We start from the raw sequence: 20,073 nt of genomic DNA, 5'->3' as shown, positions 1-20,073 counted from the left end.
ACGGCTTCTGTAAAAGGAGATCAGTTGAAACAAATCTCTTGACATTCGTTAATAAAGTAAGGGAGAATATAGACAATAAAATACAGGTAGATTGTATATATATACAGACTTTGCAAAAGCTTTTGATAAAGTAAGTCACGACAGTTTATTATGTAAATTAAAATACTATGGAATTAGCGAACATTTACTAATTTTTTTTATCTCGTATCTAAGATTACGAACTCAGGTAGTATCATATAAAAGTGAATTGTCACACATATTTTTAAGTGGATCAGGAGTTCCTCAGGGATCTAATTTGGGACCACTCCTTTTTTCAATATTTATAAACGATTTCCCAGGCAACCAAGTGACGTCAACAACGTCGAGGAAACGTCAGTATTTGGTGGAATATATACACGTGGTTGAACATTACGTCATATCGACGTCTTTTGTAGGTGATTTTAAATACGTAAGACTAATGACGTTAAAATACGTTTAAAAGACGTTTTCATTTCAGCCAGCCTAAGTCTGACGTCACGAAATTGGGAGGAGCTTGGAGCTAAAAGTTACAAAACTAAGGTTATGTTTTATGTTTGTATCGTCGTTGTCGTTTGTTTGTCCTAGTATTTTATCCTATTTTGGATTCATTTGGATTTTGTTGGCTGTTTTGTGTGTATTTTTTAAAACTTTTGTTTGTCATTTGTATATTTTATAAATTTACCACAATGCAAAGTGACTATTTAAGGAAATTATTATTGGAAACTCCGCAGATGTTTTAGAAAGGTAGGCGAAACAATTTTCATTTACTATTCATTTTTCCCTGATATTTATCAATAATGATGAATTTTGCAAGCAATAACATTATTTCTTTTATTGTTTTAGATATTCATTGAAGCTGAAAATAATTGGAGATTTAGATCCATATACAATTCAGTCATCAGAATTGGATTTTACAGTGCATTCCATCAATTACTGTTATAATGCTATTATAGATAGACTGGTAGAGTATCACAGTTACTACTTTAAGCAGCAGATGAAAGCATACAAAAGCCTTCAGACACATAAAAGCCTTCACAACTGGATTTGTTTTGAAACATTTGATGTTTTGATGATTTCTATATTATTGTTGGAAAGGTAAGTCTTTATTTTATTTATTCACCATTAAAAAATATATGGATAACAGTATTATGCCTGGTTGCACCAACAGATCTTAAGCTCCAGCTTAGCTAAGCTCTACTTATAGATAGGGCCTCCTTGAGTATCACTTACGTTGCACCATAATTTTCGATTCTTACCTCATTATCAATTATATCTATTACTATATTATGATATTTTTATTATAATATATTATAATTATATTATTTTAATTCTTATGTTATTCTCGTCTTAAGCTTAAGATATGTTGGTGCAACCGGGCATTAGTGTCTTTCGGATAAATGGGTTTTAAATATTAGATTTATTTCCGTTTATATATCTGTATGAAACCAGACATATTGTCGTCCTAATTTGTAAACTGTGTAACTCCATATTTCTCTGAAACTGAGTTATTACTGCCATTTATTTGAAAAAATCCCTACTCGTTTAAAAAAGGATGCACATGCATATTTTTACCAGAAGAGTAAATAGTGACATCTTCGTATACACTGATCTCCCTTGCAGCAAATTTAGTACGAAAAATATGTAACTCCCCAGTTTGTCATACCGCACGATTGACCTCACTGTTTAGAAAGTGATATTTTCAAGAAAGAGTTGGTGGTAAATAATATTAATACACTCATTAAACAATATAGGTACAAATGTTAGTACCTATCTATAAAATATTCCATTTTAGCATTCTATCTTTTAAAATGGGATATACGTAGTATTCGCATTAGTAATATGTAGAGAAATAATTTTTTGTGCCTCTGTAAAATTTGGATAAATGGAGTTACACAGTTTACAGATTGATATGATAGAAAAGAGAATAATAAACAGTCATGATTGTTTGTTCTAAAATTATATTATATGAATGTCTGATTTTAAAATATTCTCAATCATTGTAAAGAACGCAAATACTCTAATGAAAATAAATTTTTGTAGTTGAAGCATTCCCACAAAGATAAAATATTTTTTTTTAGGTGAAGAATTCCCAAAAAGCTAATGCTAAACCACTAGATACTTGGGTGATAGCCAGTTCCAATGGCATAGCAAATGCACATTGTATGTGTATTGCCGGTAATAGTGAAGTTTGCAGCCATATTGCAGCAATCTTATTTGCAGCTGAGTATGGCCACAGCAAGACAGAAGAAGAAGAACCCAGTGCATGTACAGATGTTACAGCTATGTATATTCTCTGGTGAAAAACTAATGAGTTTTCAAGCTGTTCGGTCAGAGTGCTTGTTGCGCTCTCTAAACGAACTGAAATATAAGACGGCTTTGGCTTCATGTTGCAGCGATATGAAAATGGTTAGTCATTTTTAATTGTAATGTACTTCTTCATCATGAGTATTTATGTATAGGGCTTTTCATTCACAGTCATTTGTTTCGAGCTTCTGTCATGTGTCACATAATATTAATATTAATAATATTAATATCTATGTCATACGTTATTGGTATATACCAATGATACACACCAAAGACATATGGCGTAGATATATTAATATTATGTGACACATGACAGATGCTCGAAACAAATGACAGTCGGTAAAAGCCCTATTAGTCTTTTAAGTGTGTATTATCAGATATCACATGTAAATTGTTTTTATCATTTTAATTTGGTCATTACAGTCCCTTAATCAAAAAATATATTTTTCAGGTGTCTGTGGATCTTTTTGTATGCAAAAATTTGTAATAATTATTTGAAATCATTTTGAGGATTATAAGAGTATGGAAATATATGTGAGAACACAGACTATTATAGTTTTGTCCTATTTTTATATTTATAAATATAAAGCAGATAATTTTCATTGAAATTCAATATATTGGGTCTTATTTGTATGTATTCATTTTTGACTAAAGGTACGATTCCGATAACGACTGCAAACATCAGTTGCAGTTCTCGGCGTTATGGACATTACTACTTTGCACTATTTATCTGTATGAGACTGATTCCGACATCTGACTGCAACTGCTGTCTGGCAGAACATCAGTTGATAATAATTATGCAAATTATTAGTGCAAAATAATGACGTCTGTCATGGTGACAACTGTAACTGCCATCTGCAGTCGTTGTCGGAATCGTACCTTTAAAGTGTGTGGTATAATTATAATAATTATATATATTATATAACTTAAATGGTTTAAACTTAAGTTTGTTATTACATTGTGACTTAAATGTTTAATTTGTTAATAAATGATTTATTAGTTTATATGTTGTTTCACTTTTGACACAGTAAATACTTATAATATAAAAAGTGAAAATTCTATGTATGTTATATATGTGGCATTGAGGATATTGTAATTCTATGCATTTTAACAAGCCTTCCATTTGGTTTTACTTAAATGGAAAAATTGCAATACTAACAATGCCCATACGAATAATTGAATGGGCCTGCCGAATAACGTTGTAAACGCCACATGGTTTGTTTTTGAGAAGTCAAAGAAAAAGTTTTAATATTGTGATGATGGTGAGTTTATACATTTTAAGGGTAGTAATACAGTTTTTAAATACAAAATACAAACTGTATTACTCACCTTTAAAATGTATAAACTCTCCATTATCACAATATAAAACTTTTTCTTTGACTTCTCAAAAACAAACCATGTGGTGGACCCATTCAATTATTGTGTATTTCTAAAACCATAAAATGAAAATTAAATCTAAAAAACGACGCAAAATCGACGTAAAAACTGCGTTTTTCATATCACGTATTTACAACGTGATAAAAATGACGTGACTTATGGTGGGACATATTCACGTGATCTTCGACGTCGAAAAAACGTGATAAACTGACGTCGTTTGGTGATAATTATGACGTTTTTTCAACGTTTTATAAACGTTATTTGGTTGCCTGGGTTACCTTCACAAGTAACATCCGATAGCTTGTTATATGCAGACGACTTCAAACTATTTCGTAAAATTGAAAACATAAATGATTACTTAGAGCTTCAAAATGATATAGATAATATTTGTGAGTGGTCCTTACGGAATAAGTTGTTATTTAACTTATCAAAATGTAAAGTATTAACATTTAACACAAATAAAAACCCTTATCATTATATATATATTTTATGCAAAATTCACAGTTAGAAAGAGTGACTTCTGTATGTGACCTCGGCATTTGTTTTCAAAATGATTTGAAATTTAATCAGCACATAAATAATATTGCTAAAACACTGCATTGCTAAAACATATGCATTTACAAACACTGAAACAATACAATATTTATATTTTTCTCTAGTGCGTAGTAAACTTGAATTTGCTAATGTAATATGGAATCCTACACAGCTAAATTTAAACCGTTCTATAGAAGTAGTTCAAAACAAATTTTTAAAATATTTGTACTTTAAAAAACATAGAACCAATCCCGAATATGCTTCGTATGATCCTATCAGAAAAGAATTTGGTATAATAAAACTTGAGTATAGAAGAAGAGTTTTTGCCATTACGTTTCTTTTTAAAATATTGAATTATTTAATCGATAGCTCCTATCTTATGTCTCAAATAAACCTTTATGTAAAACCACGTGGTATACGCCCTCGTCAACAGACTTTTTTGGTAAATGATGATAGACCGATAACTCGACTATGTCATATACACAATGACTTCTTTTTTTCTGTAAATATATTTGACACAAATCTACCAAAATTTATGCATGAAATCAAAGGGATATACACTAATGATTAAATGTTGTCACATTAGTACCTACCTCACTCTTAGTATTATCACATACTTATGTTGAATATTTTATTTTAAGTTTATGTTAACATCTATATATACTTTCAAAAACAAAACATAAAAACCAGCCAAATATGTGGGTAAATACTTGCTGTCTTGGTGAGCTCCCAATGCACGAATAGGTATACGCAGGTTATTTCTGTTCTTGATATAAATGCACTTTTTTTTCTTCTTTTTTTATTATTAAACGTTTTTTTTGGTTTATTTTTTTATTTTTTATATGTATACGTTTACACCTTATAATATTTATAATATTTAAGTTCTTTACGTTTTTTTTTCCTTTTTTTGTCATTTGATTTCAATATAATCGTTGTAATAATGTATAGAAACATGTAATTAGGCTTTGCCTGTTTGTTTCTTAAATAAATAAATAAATAAATTACATGATATTCAAATTATACTAGTACTCTAATAGGGTTAATATTTTAAAAATTGCAATTTGTTATTATTTTCTCATTTATTTAAATAATATTTTTAAATTTGAAATATTTTAATCATGTAACACTTACATTTTTAAACATTTTCAAATTACTTTTACTAAGTGCAAAATAGAATGTAAAAAACGGAATCCTACATTTCGTTAGTAGTTACTAACATGGTATGAAAACAATCTAACAATGGTGAAATTAGGTATTAAAAACAACTTACTAGGGTGAGATATAACACCTACATATGACGATAATCTCACCCTAGTAAATTGTTTTTAGTTCCGAATTTCACCATTGTATCTTTAATATCATTTAGCGTCCCTGGTGATGTTAGTCACTACTAACGAAATATAGGATTCCGGAGAAAAGAGTACACTTGAGGTTTGTTCCAACACAACGAGAACCGTCATGTAACGATCACGTTACTATAAAATAATACGTTCCATGCGTTCTGTGTCTGTATATTCTGCGTTACAAATAACAAGTTGACAAATTCAAATATCGCGCAATACCATAAAAGTGATGGTTGACGCATAAAACTACATTACAATGCATACTTTTCTTCACATAGGACACAGAAAGCCTATGTTGTGAGAATAAGTCGCTATTGAATGTCGTTTGGTAGAAAGAACAGTACTATCTGTCAGTCTGTACGGTTTCTTAGAAAAGTAGTAAAAGCAATAGCAACAAATGAGTCTGCGCCCCCTCGCTACCCTCTTCTTCATTACCCATGCCGTTCATCTCAGGCAAATACAATGGTCTCCAGCTTCATTTATCTAAGACTAACAAACTAACAATTTACATTTCTTGTGCCGCATACTCGCTTTAGTTGTAGTAAGTGGCGCTAAAGGTTGCGTTGGAGCAATATCATATTTTGGATTTGTTCAGTCGGTGTACAATTTTTTTCAGCTTCTACCCACCATGGGGAGCTACGATCAAATGCTTAAATGAAACTCCACTAAGCGATCCCATTCGTCACGATCTAAACATTGTCCTTAAAAGAACAAGCAGCACGCAGCACTGGATTGACTGCAAGGGCTGATGCAACAAGATCTTTGTCTAAAGGTTACAACGCCTTCAAATCTGCTCTTCATACTCTTGCTGTAGACCCTAATCAGAAAGCTGAAACAGTTCATGAGGCTAAGTGTTTGTTGAAAGAAATGTCAAAGCAGAAACATTCATAATGAATGCGTTTTGGGCAACAATTTTAGAACTCATCAACGCTGTCAGTAAATCATTACAGATAGAAGAGATTGAACTTTAAACTGCAGTTCAGCTTCTAAATTGACTTTTGGAGTTCTTAAAATCCCAAAGAGATAATTTTGCTTATTACGAGCAGAAGGCCTGCGATCTACAATATTCTGAATATTCCGACGAGAGTAAACGAAAGCGAGCAAGAGAACTACATTTTGATGATGCTAATCCCAATGAAGTTTATCTACAGGGTGGAGAAAAGTTAAAGGTTGAAACGAATCTACCAATTTTGGATAAGCTAATTATTGAGCTGAGTAGTCAGTTGACAGCGTACAAATCAGTGAACTCAGTATTTGGTGTTTTGTGTGTTTTTCCAAAACTGAGTGATACTCAAATAAGGAAGTGTGGTTCAAAACTACATGAAAACGATACTGATGATATTGAACCTGAAATTTAAGATGAACTACTGCAGCCCAAATATTTTATAGTCCATCTTTGGGACTTGTAGCGAAAACAATTATTTATTCCTGCTTCATGGTCTTTTTGGGTTATTTATGAGACCAAATTCGAATCGTAGTTTCCAAATTTGTCAGTAGCTTTTAAGATTTTTTATTTTACGCTAATGATTACAAAAATGTAACAAACGAACGTTCATTAAAAAAAATTAAAAACTATCTCCGTTCAAAAATAGGTAGCACAAAATAGGCTAGCATTTCCCTCAATTATGGCTATTGAGAGTGATGTGCTCGAAAATTTGGAATTTGAAGATAGTTTAAGAAGTTTTGTTTGTATGAAACTCATAAAAGTTGCTTTATAATTATAAGGCTTTGAAAACTCAAACTAAATTTAATACATAACTATTGATTATTACGTAATAATCATGTAATAGGTAAATAGTATATTATTCAGCGAGCATGTAATGATGGGTATACTCACGAATATGAAGTTTGCGACACGAGCCGAAGGCGAGTGTCGTTATTCATCAGTGAATAACAGCCATTACATGTGAAAAGAATACTAAATTTTTTCTACGGCCTTCTGTTTATTTCATTACTATAAAAATTATTGTACTCTAAAATAAATCGTTCGTTTATTGACAACTATAACAAAAAAAAACTAAAATAATTTTTTATGCTTTAAAATACCTTAACTTAATTTTGTTTTAATTTAAGCAAAATTATATAAATAAACAGTTTCTTGACTATTTTTTGTTTTATTTCTTCAAGTAACACGTTTTACAAAACGAGACAAAAATTTAAGTTTAAATCTACAAAATGTCCACTATTATATCAAAGGAATACCACTCTGAGATGGAGGGGTTATCCGAGGTTTTGGAGGGAAAAGACTCAAGTTTCTTAAGGGCCCTTCTATCTTTGTTGCTTAGGGGCCTCAAGATTCTTAATCCGGGACTGGTTCCGTGTATTATTTTGTTTACTGTGCAGGACGATGATCGTTACATGGACGGTTTCTCGTTGTGTTGTAACAAACCTATAGTCTTATATAAAAAGTAAAAGGTAAAAGAATTTGAAATGCTGATAGAATACTTACTTTAAATTGGATATAAGTTGATCCATACACTGAATAAAAACAGAAATAATCCTAGTAAAACTAATAATAATTTCGTTTACTTCTTCAAAAATGATAATAATAACTTGCTGGGGATAAACTTGCTGCTTTGGTACCAAAGCCAAGACAGTTTTGGGAGGGGTCCGGACCCCATGGACCCCTCCCTTGGCTACGTGCCTGATTAAGGGCAAGAGGGGAGTAAGTCGCAAACAAATGTCGTGTCTACGAAATATAAAGAACTGGACAGGCTTAGGCCGATGCCACATTATGCGTTTTGACCGGATGCGGTGAAAACGTATCCGTTTCCAACGCAACCGGACCGACCTGTCACACTATGCGTTTAGTCTGGTGCAGTTTGTAAGCGCGTACCGATGACTCAAAACGCATCCGTTTCCAACGCAACCGGACCGATCTGTCACACTATGCGTTTTCACCGAATGCGGCGGAAACGCATCCGGTCAAAACGCATAATGTGGCATCGGCCTTAAATAACACTGGCGAGCATTTGCATGACAGAAGTCTGACCTTAAAATAATCCGTCAACGCACTATAGGTGATACCATAAGAAGAAGATCAAAAATTTTAGCAGAAATCTTAGACGGGATAGAAAAAAATAGTAAAAAAAGTAAAAAGTAAAAAAGCTTGTGAGCACTCAAAATTTTGAACTAAATTAGATCAAAGAAATGGTCAACAAAGAGTCAAAATTTTATAAATAAGAAGCTAAAAAACACAATAAATGATGTCTAAAATTGTAGACTGAAGCTGACAGTAATTAATTTTTATAGTTAGGTAGAAAAATAAGTCGGAATAGTAAAATAAAAAACAACAAAAGTTCTGCCAAAAGTAAAACCGTTAAAAGAAATCTTCCCAATCAATTAAATAAAAGTTTTACTAAAATATACTATTTTATTAGCAACTGTAAATAAAATAACATTTAAGTGCGTAGGCGCAAAATTTCGGACCAATGCTATTTAAACGCATTTATTTTTTTTTCAAATCCTGAGAAAACTAATAAATATTTTTGAAAAATTTAAACGAAGAATGAGACTAAATTATTACCGAAGCCTAAAGTCCGTTAGAATAAACAAAAGTTTCTTTTGAATGAGATATTTGAAATTAAATATCACACTGAATTTTATCTTCTTTTCCCCCCTGTAACTTATTAAAATAAACATCATAGAAGTTTTCAGAGACTTTCGGCTGTCGGTAATTCTGCGGTTAAATTTTTCAAAAATACCTATATGTAGTTTTCTCAGGATTCGAAAAAAATTAACGCATTTAAAAACATTTAACCGAAATTTTGCGCCTACGCTCTTAAATAATAAAATCACAAATAAAATAAAAAATTAAGCCCATGAATCCTCAGAATTAATTCAGTTTCTTGTAAGTAAATTATATATAATAATTATAATATAATTACTGATTTAAACGGAATGTTAGGCAATTATCTTCGTCTGTTTATGTAATGGCTCTCTACTTAATTGGAACACATACATTGTCTAAACAGTAGTCACCAATAAGTAGGACAATTAACTAGAAATGTACATAAGTGATCCTGTTTAGCCAAATGCGACGAGATGGAGAATTGGAGCGAATATCGCACTGAGGATTTCGGTAATAACATTTGGTTATATTGAATTGGATCTGTAATAATTAATTGCTTGTTTAACGTGACGAATTATAATATAGTAAGATTAATTTTCAAAATTTGAAAATGTTGAAATACGAATAGTTTTTGAATTTAAAATTAGAACATATTAAATATAATTGTAATATATCAACCTATTATTACTCCAACGTAATGGGCTTTAAGGTGAATACAGAAAAAACAAAACTCTCAAAAAGCAACAGCCCCAAGAGACTAAAATTAAAATATATAAATGGAAGACAAATAGAGGAAGTAGATAACTTTACATCTCTGGGATCAATCATGGAAAAAAGGCGGTAGTAGATCAGGTGTACAAAAAAATAGTAAAGCCACAAAATGCATAATATAACTTCTTAAAGAAAATCTATAATACACGCTACAGAAGCCAATGGAAATTGAATGGACAGTTTAGCAACAATTGAATTGTTAATTAAAAATTTACGGTCGCCATAATAACCACAATAATTATGATTCGTTAGAATAACTATGATTTTTGAATAAAGAGACACTGTACCTATCTAATGTACTTTACAGAATTGAAATTGGACTTTTTATGCGGCCTCAGGAATATTTAAATTATAAACAATTTTTTGGCTTATAAAGAAATAGAATATCTCGGGAAATATTAAATTAAATTAATGAAAACGGTATTGGAAAAAAGCGGCAGGATGCTTCTTTTAAAAGAAAAAAACGTTTAATTGGGATGAGTTGTTCCTGAGATACAACCGGTCAAAGTTGACCGGCACTTACGGCAAAGATATAAACAATGGGATCATAATTTTTGAACCATCACCCTTTTATTTTTGTCCTCTTCCACAAAAATTTTCATATCTTTAAAATACTCATAACATATATTATTATAATAAAAACTATCGATATTACGAGTGAAAATTGACAAAAATAGCAAAATTCCAATCAAAAATTAGGTTGGAGAAAATGTAATCTCAAAGTTCAAAATCGGTATACGCTAAAAGTACATTTTCTCGGCTTTTCATGGAGAAATTTTCTTCATTCTTTGATTGGAATTTTGGGAGCGTTCAAGTATTGCGTAACGCGATTTTTGAAGATTTTTGACCCCCCCTCCCCCCTACGTAACGCACTCTAATGGGCGTTTAACTATTGCGTAACGAAATTTTTGAAGACTCTTGACCCCCTCCCCCAACCTGCGTTACGTAATACTTGAACGATCCCTTTCCCAGATAGCACAAGTACGTTTTATGGACATCCAATGGACGTAAATCTGTGTACATTGGAACGTCCAATGGACGTCCCGCTAAGGTACAATGGACATCCGATAGACGTCCAACGAATGTCCAGAGTTCACAAAATTGGACGTCCATAGAACGTCCGCTACAAACGTACATTGTACGTTGTATTGGAGCTTTCAGTGTACACCTTATGTACATTCAATGTACGTCTTATGGACATTTGTAGGGCACTTTTCAGAAAGCAATCTAGTATCCATAATTTTGTGAATACATAGCAAAAAGCCTTTATAGGAAATAGTTCCTTATAATACTAAACTTATACTTAAAAATATTACACAAAAGACCTTTTTTATTTCTCTTTACTATAACTTCATTATAATATATAGGAACTAGGGACTTCATTAATGCACGACTGCACTTGCACGATAAACAGAAAACACAAATATATCACAGGATGTATTTTCATAAAGACGAGATTCAGATAATGACGCCTTAGGAAGCATGCACATTAAAAGAGGTTTAATCTCTGTTCTGTTCCAAACTATTTTTAGAGTCAGTACCGTTGTTGTATATTACAAGCAGGTTTGCCATTCTGTGAATTATCATAAATAAACCCTCCTTCAGTATTCCACAACAATTAACAGCGATAATCCCCTAAAAGTACCTGCTAATACTACCTTTTACGACCGATAGCGCGAAGAGCGACAACGTTGTCAAGAAGATTCTCATTTAGTTTGTATTGGGACTTAATATAATAGTCGCGTTTTGTGTAAAATATCCATGGACCACAAATGGATGTCCAATGTACGTTGAAATCAAACGTCCAATGGACGTCCCGTAATGTACGTACATAGTACGTCCAGTTTTGGTCCATGGACGTTTGGACTTTAAATGTACGTTATATGGACGTACATCGGACGTTGTGTGCTATATGGGTTGCTGTTTTTGATATTTGCTATTTTAAAGATATGAAAATTGGTGTGGAGAAACAGGATCGAAATAAAAGGTGAAGGTTCGAAAATTATGATCCTATTGTTTATATCTTTGCCGTAAATGCCGGTCAAATTTGACCGGTTGTATCTCAGGAACCACTCATCGCAATTAAACGTTTTTCCTTTTAGAAGAAGCGGCCTACCGCTTTTTTTCCAATACCGTTTTCATGATTAAATTTAATTTAATATTTCCCGAGATATTCTATTTTATAGTTTTAAAATATTCCTGTTCATAGTTATTCTTATGTATCATAATTATTGTGGTTATTATAATTATAGCGACCGTAAATTTTTAATTAACAATTCAATTGTTGCTAAACTGTCCATTAAATTTCCATCGGCTTCTGGAATTATAATCTATACGAAAAGAGCTTTATATTACTTAGTTAGTTAATTATTGATAAACAATTACTTATCTAAAATTTTAATTAAAATTTAAAGATTTTGTTGGAAGAATCCGCATTTTCTGGGGAAAATTTTCGTCAAAGTAAATCGGAAAAAACACGTCTCTATGCAGAATTTAATTACGATTAATTTTTATTTAAGTGTTTTTAATGTAAAGTTAAAATCTTTGGAGTTATAGAGCAACAATTGAAAAAAAAACACGATTTTCGGGCGCAGTTTTGTTTATAAAAAAATTAGCACACTATCTGCGGACTTTGCACACCTATATTATCAATATATACAATTATAAGATTCGATTCCAGCAATAAAATTGCTGGTAAATAACTTTTCCCTGTATTTTGCTAATTAGCCCAAAATAATAATGTTGTTATAAATCTAAATCCTTGTGATACCTAAGCCAACTTACAGGGTTGTCCACTAAAATAGCTCACCCTTACATTTGGCAATATTCATTGGAACTTGCGGAAATGCTAAACCAAGTTGATTTTTATTGTGTTATTTGACATCCCGCTCCTTTTCAGTAGGTACCACTAACCTTTACTTTCACATAAGGAATATACAATGTGAGGCACATTCTTAGACAAGCACATCGCTGAAGAATTCAGACATCCATGATTTTCTTTCATATTAACACTATTATTATGATAAAGTATCAGTCTATTGAAAGGGTTACACCTCTTTGATTGCAGCTTTGATTAGCGAGCGCCTTACTATTACACAAATTAATCTCCATCGTTCAGGTTATGTCACCATACATTTTTAAGTATTTGCATCTTTGGAGAGCTATAATCGCAATAGTACGTTTTACCGTTGATTGATATCAATCAACGGTTTTACATTGTCCATTTAGTTCACTTGCGCGCTGATTTTATACATCTCGATCCGCAAATACACCATACTGATGCCGTACATATACGGCAGAATTTTGCACTGTAAACGCCATACGGCACTGTAAACAAACCGCCCGCAACCGATACTTCGCCCGTAGCGAAAGGGTTAAAAATTAAACGTAACACCAAGGTTTTGCTAGTGTTAATTTCAAAATTTTCAAAAACTATTAAAACTAAATTTGAAAGATTTTTCAGACTGTCTTCATCTTAGACTAGAAATACTGCTACGTCTGTGCAACAGAGAAGTTTACTTCTTTGTTACCTATTCTGTATCCTGTTCCTTTGTTGACACTTTTTATGATTTTATCCATGATTCCCCTGTCTTAGTCTGTTGCCTATATCTTAGGTTCTGTAAGTTGTCCATCGACGACTTCGAATTTGTTCTTTTTTTTTAGATGTTTTCAATAGTTTTTATGATATTTAGGGGAACTTCTTTATTATACTCGTACAGAAGATGGATTACATGTTTGATTGAGTCTAACTCTTACTCTCCCAAATGCTTTCTTCAAGTCGAGCAGACACTGGTCTATTATAATCTAGTGATTTGCTTTATGATCAATATTGCATCTGGACACGATCTTCTAATATGAAATCTCTGTTGTTCATCTGCTAAAATACTCTGATCAGTTCTTGCAAAATTTTCATTTTAAGCTTTAGGATAGTAGGATAGGACAAGTTGATATCTCTGTAGTTTTCTGGCTGCTTTTTATTCTTTTTTTAATAGTAGAATTAATTCACTTGGTCTCAATTTTTTCGATGTTTTATTGCGTATTGTAATTTTCACTTTCGAAAAAAAAATTTATCACCATAGCTTCTTCATCGATCGTTTATACTATCTCGTGTTTTCTGTTTATTGGTTTTCTTGAAGGATAGGTTTATTATATGTTATGTTATATATTCCCCATCTTATTATATAGAGTAGAGTCTTGGACTCTAACGGAAGCAACAACGAAGAGACTGGAAGCGTTCGAAATGTGGACATATAGAAGAATTCTTAAGATATCATGGATGGACAAAATATCAAATGCCAAAATACTCCAAAAACTTAACAAAGGGAAGGAAATAATGAAACAAAATATAACCTGTTAAAATGCATTTTGCAGGGAAAGGTGAATGGTAAAAGAGGCGTCGGAAGAAGAATATCTTGGCTCAGGAACTTGAGGACCTGGTTTGCGGCATCCACTGCAGGGCTTTTTAAGGCAGCATCTAATAAGATTATCATTGCCAGAATAATTGCCAACATTCATAACGGATAGACACCAGAAGAAACAAAAGTTCTATTTTCATTTTAAGTCCCAAAAATAAATAAATAAATAAAAAACAAAATTAGTTTATGCCCGAAAAGCTAATTATTTTTAAAATTCTGCTTAAATAGACAGTTTGTTATCATTTCGATTCAGAGTAGATCATAATGTAGCTTCTCGCTTCTCTGAAGATCCCTGAGAGGGAAAAACATACGTAAGAGGATGATGATCGCGTTTAAACCGAAGTTAAACATAAACGGTCTTTAATTTTCTCAGTTTACTCATATTGTGAGTACAGGAATCAACTTTCACTGGAATTTTTAGCTAGATGTATTAACGTGAGGTGACTGCATATTGTAAAGTCACTTTCGTCTGCTTGCTTTGTAAATAGTAGGTGGAACAATTTGAGGTTGTAACCAGAGGTTGGTTCCACGGTAGATGTCTTTAGATTTTCGGATCTGGGGCTTCTCATTTTGTTAATAGATGTCGCTACAGAGTCCGAAAAGCGAATTATTTTTATAATTCTGCTTAAATAGACAGTATGTTTTCATTTCGATTTAGAGTAGATCATAATGTAGCTTCTCGCTTCTCTGAAGATCCCTGAGAGGGAAAAACATACGTAAGAGGATGATGATCGCGTTTAAACCGAAGTTAAACATAAACGGTCTTTAATTTTCTCTTCTTTTGCCCTTTAATTCGTCCAATTCTGAACATAGGCTTCCCCCAGTTTCCTCCATTCGCTTCTGTTTAGTGCTTTCTGTTTCCAGTGCGTTCCTCCTATCTTTTTAATGTCGTTTCCCCATCTCATCTGGGGTCGTCCTCTTGCTCTCTTTCCTGTCCATGGTCTCCATTGTTGTATCGTGCTATTCCACCTATTGTCCGTTTGTCTAGCGTTATGACCTGCGAAGCTCCATTTTAGAATGGTTATATGTTGACCTGCGTCTTTGACTTTTGTTCTATTTCTGACCCAGTTGTTTTGCTCTTTGTCTGTCAATTTTACTCCTAACATTGCTCTCTCCATGGCTCTTTGTGTCTTTATTATTTTATCCATGTTTGCCTTGGTCAAGGTCCATGTTTGGCATGCGTATGTGAGAATTGGGAGTATGCACTGGTCAAACACTCTTGTTTTTAAGGGCCTTGTTTTTTATGGTTGTATTTTTTTATTCTTTAGGACCCATTTTAATTTTCCAAATCCTGCCCAGGCTAATCTGACCCTTCTTTTTACCTCCGCTGTTTGGTTTTCCTTATTTATTTTTATAATCTGTCCCAAATATATATAATCATTAACCGCTTCTATTGTGGTGTCGTTTAGTATTACGTTTCTATTGTCTTGTGTGTTTGTCATTGTTTTTGTTTTGGCAAAATTCATTTTTAGACCTATTTGTTCGGATTCATTTGCTAGTTCGGTTAGCATGGTTTGTAGTTCTTCAAAACTTGATGCTATGACTACTACATCGTCTGCATATCTTAGGTGGTTTAGTTTCTTTCCATTTATGTTTATTCCCATTTTTGTCCATTCCATTGTTTTGAAAACATCTTCCAGTGCTAATGTAAATAGTTTAGGAGAAATAACATCTCCCTGTCGCACTCCTCTGTTAATTGGTATGGGTTTTGTGGTTTCTTCCAATTGTACTGTCATTGTTGCTTTCTTATATATATTATGTATTAGCATTCTGTATCTGGAATCTATTCGACAGTTGTTTATAGCTTTTTCTATTGCCCACATTTCCACGCTGTCAAATGCTTTTTCGTAGTCAACGAACGCTAAGTGCAGATCTATATGGTATTCGTTAGCTTTTTCTATTAGTGTCCTAATTGTTAGAAGATGGTCAGTGGTGCTATATCCCTTTCGGAATCCTGCCTGCTCTACGGGTTGATACGAGTCCAATTTGTGTGTTAGTCTGTTGTTGATAATCCTCATGAATAGTTTATACGTTTGCGACAGCAGTGAGATGGGTCTGTAATTTTGTATGTCCTTTCTGTCGCCTTTCTTAAATAGCAGGATTGTAAGACTTTCGTTCCATTCGTCGGGTATTTCTCCTTTATGTAGACACTGATTAAACAGATTTCTTAATGTTTGTAAGATTTCTTCTTTCCCTTCTTTCAACATTTCAGCAAGGATTCCATCTGGTCCTGGTGCTTTGTTGTTCTTTAATTGTGATAGTGCTGCTTCTATTTCATAATTTTCTATTTTTGGTAGTGTTTCTGAGTTTACATTCGTGATTGTTTTCTTGATATATTCCTGAGTGTTGAAGTTTGCGTCTTTCTTTGAGGTGTATAGTTCTTTATAAAACATTTCTACTTCTTCTGATATCTTATCTTTTCTCCTCTCTTCCCGTCCTGTTTCATCCTTTATTGAAATGAGTAGTGGTTTCCCTAAATTTGGTCGTAAGCATTTTAGGCCCTTATTTCTCTCAATTACTTTCTCGATTTCATTTTCAGTGTGTTTTCTTAGATCCTCTCTGGTTTTTCTTCTAATAAGTTTGTTTAGTTCTACGTATTCTACTGTGTTTCTTTTGTTTTCGCTTATTGGTTTTCGTCTACTTTCCATTAATTTAACTGTCCTGCTACTTAATCTATTTTCTTTTGTTGTTAGTTTTTGGGCAGTTTTCATTCCCGCTTCCAAGAGTTTTTCTTTCATTTCTTCATTGATCTTATTAATTTCTGACTCTTCCTTTGCTACTTGTTGATTATAGTTTTCCCTTAAAGTCTGTCTATATTCTTCTGCGTTTTGTCTTATTCTGCTATGGTCAATAGCCGTTGGTTTTCTTCTAGATTTCTGCGTCGCTAGTTTGCTTATTTCTATTTTGGCTCGTAGTATGCGGTGGTCGCTGCCAGTTGAGAATTTATTAAGTGCAGTTACGTCTTCGAAGATTTGTTTATTTTGGCAGAGGAAGTAGTCTATTTCATTTTTTGTCACCCCATTTGGGGAGACCCATGTCAATTTTCGGTTTGGCTTCTTATTAAAGTATGTATTTATTGCATGAAGGTTTTGTTGTTTCAAATATTCTAGTAGTCTTTCGCCCCTAATATTCCTTGATCCAAGTCCGTAGTTTCCTATTTTGTTTTCTGAGTCTTCCATTTTCTTTCCGATTTCTGCGTTAAAATCTCCCATAACGATTGTTGTTTTTATCACGATCTTTAATTTTCTCAGTTTACTCATATTGTGAGTACAGGAATCAACTTTCACTGGAATTTTTAGCTAGATGTATTAACGTGAGGTGACTGCATATTGTAAAGTCTCTTTCGTCTGCTTGATTTGTAAATAGTAGGTAGCACAGTTTGAGGTTGTAACCAGAAGTTGGTTCCACGGTAGATGTCTTTAGATTTTCGGATCTGGGACTTCTCATTTTGTTAATAGATGTCGCTATAGAGTCCGAAAAGCGAATTATTTTTATAATTCTGCTTAAATAGACAGTATGTTTTCATTTCGATTCAGAGCAGATCATATAACCTCTCTGAAGATCCTTGAAAGGGTGAAACGTACGTAAGAGGGTAATAATCGCATCTGAACCGAAATGAAACATCATACTGTCTTTCATTTTATCAGTTTACTCATATTGTGAGTACAGGAATCAACTTTCACTGGAATTTTTAGCTAGACGAATGAACGAGAGGTGACTGCATATTGCATAGTCCCTTTCGTCTGCATTATTCATCGTCTGCTTGCTTTGTAAATTGTAGAAATAGCAGATTGAGGTTGTAACCAGCGATTGGTTCTAGGGTAGAGGTCTTTAGATTTTCGGATTTGAGATCAGGTCTCTCTGAAGATCCCTGAGAGGGTGAAACGTACTTAAGGGGATGATGATCGCCTCTAAACCGAAATGAAACATAAACTATGTTTCATTTTCAAAATTAATTAGAATAGAGTATTTTTATGCTAAAATCAGGTTTTTATTGGATAATACTTATTTTATATAACTGCATGTTTAAAATGTATATTTTAAATTGTTTGTCCTCCTTTAAAAATAATAGTACTTCCTCAATCCTTTTCCTTTAGCAATATTTAACAACCCGTTTATGTTTTTCGATTGCGTGATAACATTTACAAAGAGAGGTTTTGAAATTGTCTCTGTGAATTGTATGCAATCTGCTTTGAGGTAAAAAAGTTCTATTTTGTTATCTTGACGGTTTCCTCAAAACCACGAAGCTTAGCATTCTTAATATAGGCATTATTTTTAAAAGTTGTTATTACTTGCACACATGTATGTTCTTCATCAGGCCCGGATTGCCGTAAGGTTTTAAACGTTAAGGAATAACGGAATAACGGAACCTTTAAGAAAATTTTTGTGTCAACACTTTAAAGAAGAAGATAAACCACGGTTCTTAGACATTTACTACGGTTGTAGTAGGCTAGGGATAGGCTATAATGTGGCCAAATTTGTTACCTATTTTTAAATTGTTACAATAAATTATACAAGTAATTCTAATTCAAATAATCCTAGCTGACCTCTCAGGACGGTATGTATTCAATAGTGAATCCAATATTGATGGAAATTCAGTAAGGGCGACAAATTTTCAGTGTAGAGTGGAGATTGAAGTCCTAGATTTCCATAAATCTTGCATTAACCCTTGGATAAACATGAAATGAACAACCAGTCCTGATTAATTTTCAGTACCAAATCACCCAAATATCAGTAGTTTTCCATAATTAGGTTTTATAATCCACTAAACATCTTTATTTCACAACTATCTTTTCATCAACAAGATAAACAACATCTTAGATTACAAGAACAGGTTTCCCTAAGTGTGTGAGGTTTTTTAACTAAGAAACAATGTGTAAGACAACATAGGGAGTCAAACGTTGCAAATGCGTATTGCATAAACACGGATGGCTCCAAAATGGAAGAAGGCTCAGGATACGGGATATACTCAAAATCACTGAACCTTATAAAAAAAAAGGGGGTATGGGCAAAAATGCCACCGTAGTCCAGACTGAACTTGCTAGCCCCAAAAAAGATAATCCGAAATGGTATAGCCGATAAAACCATAAAAATCTGCACAGACAGCAGACAAGCGCTACTAACCCTGAATAGACTGTATGTCACAGGGTTAATAATGGAGTGTCCTGAGTCACTAGCCCAAGCTTCGGATGGTAACAACATCATCATTAGGTAGGTTAAAGACACAATAGAAAAAAAGCAACAGCATTGCTGACGAGCTAGCTAGGAAGGCAGCAAGCTTGAGACCCTTAGAGCCTGATGATCAGCTAGCTAGGAAGGCGGCAAGCCTAAGACTCTTGGAACCTGATGATCTTTTATGGCTAGTCAACTACAATAATCGCGGAAATTGCCGAATATCACTCCCACGCTCAAACCCTGAAAAAATGGAAAGGAATACCAGGCTGTAGAATTACCAAGGTAACACTAAGGAACCTTGGTAAGTCAGAATCAGAGAAGTACTTGGGAATGACCAGGAAAAACCTAAGCTTGACAGTTATCAACTGGTCATTGTCAACTAAGCAAACCTACTCTACAGATACAGAGATCTTGAAGGTCTCCTCAAAACCACGAAGCTTCATTCTTAACGTAGGCATTATTTTTTTTACGCTGTTATTACTTGCACACATGTATGTTATTCAGCAGGCCCGGATTGCCGTGAGGTTTTAAACGTTAAGGAATAACGGAACCTTTCAGTAAAATT

At 33.1% G+C, this 20,073-nt stretch overlaps 1 long non-coding RNA gene across 1 annotated transcript; it reads left to right on the top strand.

Annotated features, from left to right (window-relative positions):
- The first annotated feature begins 595 nt into the window (after positions 1–595).
- On the top strand, positions 596–3,326 carry LOC126879823 (uncharacterized). Its single transcript, XR_007696297.1, has 4 exons — positions 596–762; positions 862–1,113; positions 2,097–2,424; positions 2,774–3,326. It is a non-coding gene; the product is annotated as an uncharacterized LOC126879823 (long non-coding RNA).
- Positions 3,327–20,073: the final 16,747 nt, after the last annotated feature.

Source organism: Diabrotica virgifera, chromosome 2 (assembly GCF_917563875.1).
Source record: "Diabrotica virgifera virgifera chromosome 2, PGI_DIABVI_V3a".
NCBI lineage: Eukaryota > Metazoa > Arthropoda > Insecta > Coleoptera > Chrysomelidae > Diabrotica > Diabrotica virgifera.
This window is presented reverse-complemented; position numbering and strand designations above follow the sequence as displayed.